This window comes from Danio rerio, chromosome 14, assembly GCF_052040795.2.
Source record: "Danio rerio strain M-AB ecotype USA chromosome 14, GRCz13ab, whole genome shotgun sequence".
Lineage (NCBI taxonomy): Eukaryota > Metazoa > Chordata > Actinopteri > Cypriniformes > Danionidae > Danio > Danio rerio.
The window spans coordinates 330,001-337,500 of NC_141034.1; the positions used below are offsets into that span (position 1 = coordinate 330,001).

General features: G+C 37.1%; 2 protein-coding genes across 2 annotated transcripts in view; both read right to left on the reverse strand.

The window, feature by feature from the left end:
- Window positions 1–5,830, reverse strand: part of hs3st1 (heparan sulfate (glucosamine) 3-O-sulfotransferase 1) — a 43,682-nt gene extending 37,852 nt beyond the window's left edge. The window contains exons 1-2 of the mRNA XM_087280639.1: window positions 5,460–5,830; window positions 3,511–3,612 (exon numbers count right to left, since the gene is read on the reverse strand). The gene's annotated coding sequence lies outside the window, so the exon portion shown is untranslated. The remainder of the gene's footprint in view (window positions 1–3,510; window positions 3,613–5,459) is intronic.
- The window catches only part of rab28 (RAB28, member RAS oncogene family), a 22,503-nt gene continuing 20,695 nt past the window's right edge, over window positions 5,693–7,500 (reverse strand). Inside the window, exon 7 of the mRNA NM_199752.3 lies at window positions 5,693–7,500. This exon is cut by the window's right edge and continues 923 nt beyond it. The gene's annotated coding sequence lies outside the window, so the exon portion shown is untranslated.

A 7,500-nucleotide genomic window follows, 5' to 3' on the forward strand; every position in this document is an offset into this window, starting at 1 on the left:
AAGCACTGAGCCAGCCGCTGTTTATCAATGTAAAAATGTTATTTCTATTTTACAATAAAATCAGCGATCGGCTTGTAGAAATATGCTGGGTCTTCTTTACTACATGCTGGATCGAATATAAAGTCAGAAATGCTGGGTTTTTGTAACCAACCTTTGGGTAAAATATGGACAAACCCAGCTATTGGGTAAAAAATGTCATTTAACTTTAGAACAAATGAATCCAGCATTTGTGAGAGTGCATTCTGTTCATCAATGCAACGTGAATAAGATGCAGTATAAAATATATAGGGTTTAAATATATGTAGTGTTTCAAATGTAACAGCGCTGTAAGAGTTAAAAAATGTCATTTAAATATTAATTGAAAAAGAAAATCTAAATTAAGCTTGTCCATATTTGACCCAACGTTAGGTTACAAACAAACATTTTTAGCCATTTTAAGAGCGTAGTCTGTTTATTAAAGCAATGTGAATATATATTCTGTTTATTTAACAGTAACAAATTGCTGGGTTGTTTTTTAACCCAACAAATGTGGGCAAATGCAAGAGTTGATTGTCATTTAAATTTAAAAAGTTAATCTAAAATTAGCGCGAGGCAGTGGCGCAGTAGGTAGTGCTGTCGCCTCACAGCAAGAGGGTCACTGGTTTGAACCTCGGCTCAGTTGGTGTTTCTGTGTGGAGTTTGCATGTTCTCCGTGTGGGTTTCCTCTGGGTGCTCCGGTTTACCACACAGTCCAAACACATGCGCTATAGGGGAACTGGGTTGGCTAAATTGTCTGTAGTGTGTGAGTGTGGATGTTTCCCAGAGATGGGTTGCAGCTGGAAGGGCATCCACTGCATAAAATCTTGCTGAATAATTTGGCGGTTCATTCCGCAGTGGCGACCCCAGATTAATAAAGGGACTAAGCTGACAAGAAAATGAATGAATGAATGAATGATCCATTATTGTGTTTGAGTTCATATTTGACCCAACGTTTGGTTAATACAGCCCAGCACAGAGTTTAAGAGAGCACACAGCTAGTGCCCTCAGTAGTGCTCTCCTCTGACCTCGGCCTTTACTGTCATCACCGCTTCAGCCCACAGTAAAATAAGCACAGAAACACACATTACCAGATGCTCAGCACATACGGCTCTCAGCACAAACAGCCCAGGGCTCTCGCTGCTTTATAAACCTTCCTAAACGCAAGAATACATTTGTTCATGAATGATTACAGCTCATGATCATTTCAAGTGCTCCAATCAAGTCAGGATTTAAGCTAAACAAGTTTACTTAGAGTTCAGTTACTGCTGTGTATTTGTGTAGTTTTTTTTTGCGTGAGAAGAGGCGAACACACTGTTCTATAGGGCAGACATATCTGCACAGAACAGATCATGTTTTGAGCATACAAGCAATTGTGCATCATCAAAACACGACTTTACTGCATGCAGAATTGATAGTGTGTGTGCAACAAGCCCGTTTTCACACTCCAACATCACCTTTTGACCACAGAATTAATAATGCGTCTATAACATCCATTCTGCACACTCGAAACATCATCTCCTGCATGCTACATTTTAAAACGTGCATGCAACAAGTCTTGATGTAAACTCAAAGCACGATTTTTAATGTGCAAAATTGATAACGCATGTATAACAAGGCACTCAAAGCATGATGTTTAGCATGCAGAATTATTAACACACATGCAACAAGCCATTCTGCACCCTAAAACATGATCTTTGCACACGGAATTGTTACAAATCTGACCCCATCCAGCAGTGTTTTGTGCATAAGGCACATTTATAAATGAGACCCCTGCACTTTTCCAGCATCCTAAGTGTTCCTCCAGTTGGCGGAGCCCTAATCTGACCACCCAAACGCACTTTAATGCATTTATTTGGACGGCTTTAACAATCTTCCTGCTTCCTGGAGCAGGCGGCGTGCGGAGCCTGTTTCAGGCTTGAGCTGCGATGATGAGTTCAGACACAACGCCTCCTCTGTGGGACCCGCTCAGCAGAACTGCCCTAAAACACTGCACTGTATGAAGGTCACGGGGATCCGCTTACAGGTCAACACACACACACACACACACACACGCTCAGTGTCACCATCAGCGTCTGACATCACTCTGAAAACACTCGTAAAACAGACACACACACACACACACACACTCATGAGATGGTCTTTAAAAGTCCGGTAGAAACAAACCCTGCAGAATGAAGTCATGGCACAGGAAACGTTTCGATCCACGTGAGCTCAGAGATGCATCGATTCAATAATGCTTAGGTAAATTAATTACATGTCTCTTATTGATTACTCAAGATTGTCTTAGAGAAGACTCTAGAGGAGACTGCTGAGTTTTTTACTAGGTGTTTTACATCAAATGCAGCACAGTACATGCTGTTTTTAAAATGTACATGCTTCTAAAATTCAAAATAATACAAATTATGGTCATTTAGAGCTTTTTTCCAAAAAAACTTGCAATTGTCAAAATAACATTATTCCACTAAATATTGATTAAACATCTTCTGAAGTCGAAACATTGGCATACAGTCTGAAAACACTCATAAAACACAGACACACACTCTCATGATGTAGATCCCTCGTCCCCAAAAATCCTCCTTCCTCATTTTGAATGGGCTCATTCACAGAGCTGCACTTTAACATCTCCAATAAAGTCCGAAACCTCATCGCGAACCTAAAGTTAAAGCTGTAAAGCGCCTGCAGATTACCTACGAAACTGTATAATATAGCCTACAGCTGTAGAAAAGTACAGTACTGAGCCATTTGTTTATATTACTGTAGTGGTTGTGTTACCATAGCAACAGTAGAATCACAACAACAGATCAATTACTATAATGGTTGTGTTACCATAGCAACAGTAGAATCACAACAACAGATCAATTACTATAGTTCTTGTGTTACCATAGCAACTGTAGAATCAAAACAACAGATCAATTACTATAATGGTTGTGTTACCATAGCGACTGTGGAATCACCACAACAGAATAATCACTAATATAGTTGGGTTTTTGCTAGATCGTATACTGTTGCAGTCGGCAGTTAACAAGAATTATTTATATTATTTATTAAATTTCCCATTTATTGTATTTTCTTCATGTCGACCCCCACCCCAACCCTAAACCCAACTGTCACAGTATTGTAAAATATGAATTATTGTGATAGTGTCATAAAAAAGGATGCTATATTGATGTGCATATCGCACTGCTGGCCGGCACCGTATTCGATCTAGACTTCACCATGTAGTTGTAGTGTTGCCATAGCAACTGTGGAATCAGCACAGCAAATTAATTCCAGTGCTTTACTAAACTAAGGTTCAGAAACACTACAGTATTTACTATCATTGACTATAGTATTTAGTTTAGTTGGCAGATGTTTTCCATCCAACTGGGAATGCTTTTAACAGCTCAGCTAATGGATCGTCATTTATTATAGCAATAGTTCTGTCATCTTGTACTCACCCGCACACCGCTCCACACCGGCATGACTTTCTCTCTTTTCAGTATGTTTTTTTACCTGTACAATGGAAGTCAGTGTTTTGTGTTCCACCAATGAGAGACAGTCAGTCATACAGGTTTGGGATGACATGAGGGCGAGCTAAGGACACGATGTTCCATCCTGAAAAAAGAAGTTTATTTTAGCGTAGGTGTTTTACTTAATGGAATGTTCTGCTAAAGCTTTAATAAAGTTGTTCTGATGTTAAGAAAAAAAAGAAAACCAATAGATTTCACAACCTGAAGTAAATCATAATTTGAGTTGTTTTCCATCAAAATTGTGAAGGTAAAGCTATGAATGTTCCTATGTTTAGGAACATCTCTGTGTATTTTCCATCCAATGGGTCGAGTGCAGGGGTGTCCGAACTTGGTACTGGATGGCAGGTTGGAGCTAAACTCAACAGGACACCGGCGCTCCAGGACTGAGTTTGAGAACCCGTGGTCTAGTGTGATCTACTTAATTGATGGTTGTTTTGCGAGATAGAATTTTTATTTTAAGGGGAATAACCTCACGACAGTTCAGCTAAAACTGAAACTTCTGTCATCATTTATTCACCTTTCACTTGTATAACCTGCTTTACTTACTTTATGTCTTAACAAGACATTTGGGTTGAATATTTTAATTTTATTTAAATTGCAAAAGTGAAATAAACTATTGGGTCTGTCCATATTTGACACATTTGGTTACAAAAAATGCATATATATATGAGCAATTCCATGAAAATGTCAACCTTGCCATGAAAAGAAAAATGTTTTCACCAAAATAGCGAAACCGTTTCTACATTTTTTGCGCAGGCAAGTGTTTTACAGTACTTTGAAAATACTTAAAAATGTCTCTGTCAATGTTTTCAAACTATTATATTTGATTTACCAAAGTCAAACAAATGGCAATTTCACATCCGTCACATCCATAACGAAAAAGTGTCACATCCATAACAAAGCTTTTCCCTCAAAAATGCAATTATGTCAAAATAAAATAAAATCAATCAGTTTTGTTCTATAAAGAGCCAACTCTTATCCTTTTGTTGAGCATTATTTATTTTGGGTTGTGTAGTTTAATTCACAGAATTTCTACGAAATATGTTGTATACTGTAAACTCGCAGACTTTTTTTGTCACATCCATAACGCTTATTTATTTTCCTCATTTAAAGTATAAACATGTTCACAGATTGAATTTTTTTGATCCCATAACTCTGTGGTTAGTTGTTTTGGAAAATATAAACAGATGGTTCAATATAATGTTAACGTATACTTTCTCTGCAAATTTATGTTTTGAATTTTTACTGCAAATGTCACATCCATAACGCTGGAATCAGCCATATATATATATATATATATATATATATATATATATATATATATATATATATATATATATATATTTATATATATATATATATATATATATATTTTTTTTTTTTTTTTTTTTTACAATAATATAGCAGTAAGAGCTTAATTAAAATTAAGCCGATAGTTAATTTGGTGGTTTGTCCATATTTGACCCATTAGGTTACAAACAATATTTTTGGAGTCTAGTCTGTTTATCAATGAAAAAACTACTAATTCTGTCAACATTTACACATTTTACTTGTATACAAACCTGTTTTATTGAACACAAAAGAAGATATTTTGAAGAATGCTGGAAAGCTAACCATTGACTTCCATATTTGCTTTTCCTACTATTTTAATGTTTGGGGGAACTATTGATTAAAACCGGGTGAAGAATCATTCATAGTAATCTCATTGACATTAATTACAAATTAAAATGGGAATAAAATGAGAAAGTCTTGTAAAAACACTCTTGTTTGATCAGTGTTGTAATATAGAGCCCTATAAAGGGTTAATAGAAAACACTCTTGGCTAGATGTCTTTCTTCAGGGAACAGAGTGCTGCTAACCATTAAGTACTGTGATATGTCAAGTAGACAAGCAAACATTTGTGTAGCATAAACCTGCTAAATGGCTTCTTACCTGTGTTAAATCATACTCTGGGTCGGGATGATTCCTACATGTGTTTAATGTTAGCTGGTGGTGTTCGGTTAAAATCCCTCCTCGCCGTTAACGGACACTCGACAAATCAGTCACGTCATCACTCAAAGCGCGCGCGCGGGAAATAGCCCGAGTCCCCGGCGACCCGCCGCTCATCTGTCAAACCTTCAGCCCTTTTCCTCGCATTATTTTCCACCATATATTATTCTTTCCTCGCGTCTTTTTCGAGTAGGCCGGGAGTGCGGTGGGTGTTTGAACTGGAAGCGTCTTGCCGTTGTTTTCTTTCCTAAAACACCTGTACAAACAGCGCCTGCGCCAAGTGACGGAATCTCCTCGGGAAGCGCGGGAACTGCGACTGAAACGCAACACAATCTTCATTCGGCCATTCTTTGCGCCTCGGTTATCGTCGCCGGTATACACAGAGATCATTAAATAGATATGTTTAGTGTGTTTATTTCATTACGCCACACACACAGCCTAAATAGCTGCAATAACACTTTATAAGGATTAAACTCATTACAGGCCCAACTGACTAACTGCAAGCGTTTTGGCAAGGGTTTCTTCAAGTTAATAGCATGAAAATAATGAAAATAATCACAGATTTATATTTATAAATAAATTTTAAACATGTTTTTGTGAACTATATTATCAGTAAATGACTCTGTGAGATGTCCACGACTGAACTATAACTATGAAGACAGTATAAAAACATCAGACTATTGTAGAACGAACATTAAAACATTTAAATGTTTTAAAAAATAAGGAAATTTGCTGTTCATTTACTCACCCTGAGGTCATCCAAAATGTAGATTTTTTTCTGCAGCAGAATATTGATATAGGCTATTTACTGAAACCAGACCTGTTAGGCCAACAGGCAAAACTAATGTAATATTTCAGGCTCCTGATGATGAGGTCTTATAAAGCATCCGACAGCTTTAATTTAACAATAAACAAATCATCCATGACTATGGACAGAAGCGTTACGTTACTCGTTACGTTCGTGTGCTGTCATTCTGATACACCCCACATGTAAAATACTGCAGTAATTTATAGCAAATACTGTAGTGTATTAGAACCATACTATAGTAAAGTACTTGAATTGATCTGTTGTGGTGATTCTGCAGTTGCTATGGTAACAACTACTATAGTAATTGATCTGTTGTTTTAGTTCTACAGTTTCTATGGAAACACAACCGTTATCGTGAATCATCTGTTGCAGTGATTCTACAGTTGCTATGGTATCACAACAATCATAGTAAATAATCTGTTGTAGTATTTTATAGTTGCTATGGTAACAATACAACTTTAGTAATTGATCTGTTGTGGTGGTTCTACAGTTGCTATGGTAACAACAATTATCGTAATTTATCTGTTGCATGATTCTACAGTTGCTATGGTAGCACAACAACTATAGTAATTGTTCTGCTTTGGTGATCTTACAGTTACTATGGTAACAATAACTATAGTATTTATTCTGTTGTGCTGATTCCACAGTTGCTATGGTAACACAACAACTATAGTAGTATAAACATGCGACCCAATACTTTAGGTATATTATACTACAAAACTTAAAACATCCTACAGTATTTGTTAGAGTTCAGAAAATTGGTTAAGCGTTGTATAATACACTCGACTCATTCTAGTAACTACAGTCTAATTTAATCACGACTGTTCCTCATTATAGTGTGAAAAGTGTAGTATAGTGCACTGCAGTTAATATCTCTCTCTCTCTCTGAGCGGCTGCGCATGCGCAGTAAATGAATCGTCACGCCGTGTGTGATAATAATAATAATAAGCGTATAATTCCACATCAGCTGAAGTGATGAGCGCTGGACTCGGCCTGAACAGCTCGTGTGTAAGTGCTGTCAAGAGGAGACTATTTCAAGCGCAATTACTCAGCGGCATCACGTTACAGTAAATTACCGGCAGACGTTTGAATGATATTAATATTGGACAATATTCCTGACCACATGTCTACATCCTGCGCCGCATTCATACATCTTCTGAGCGTGGGATTTGGAAA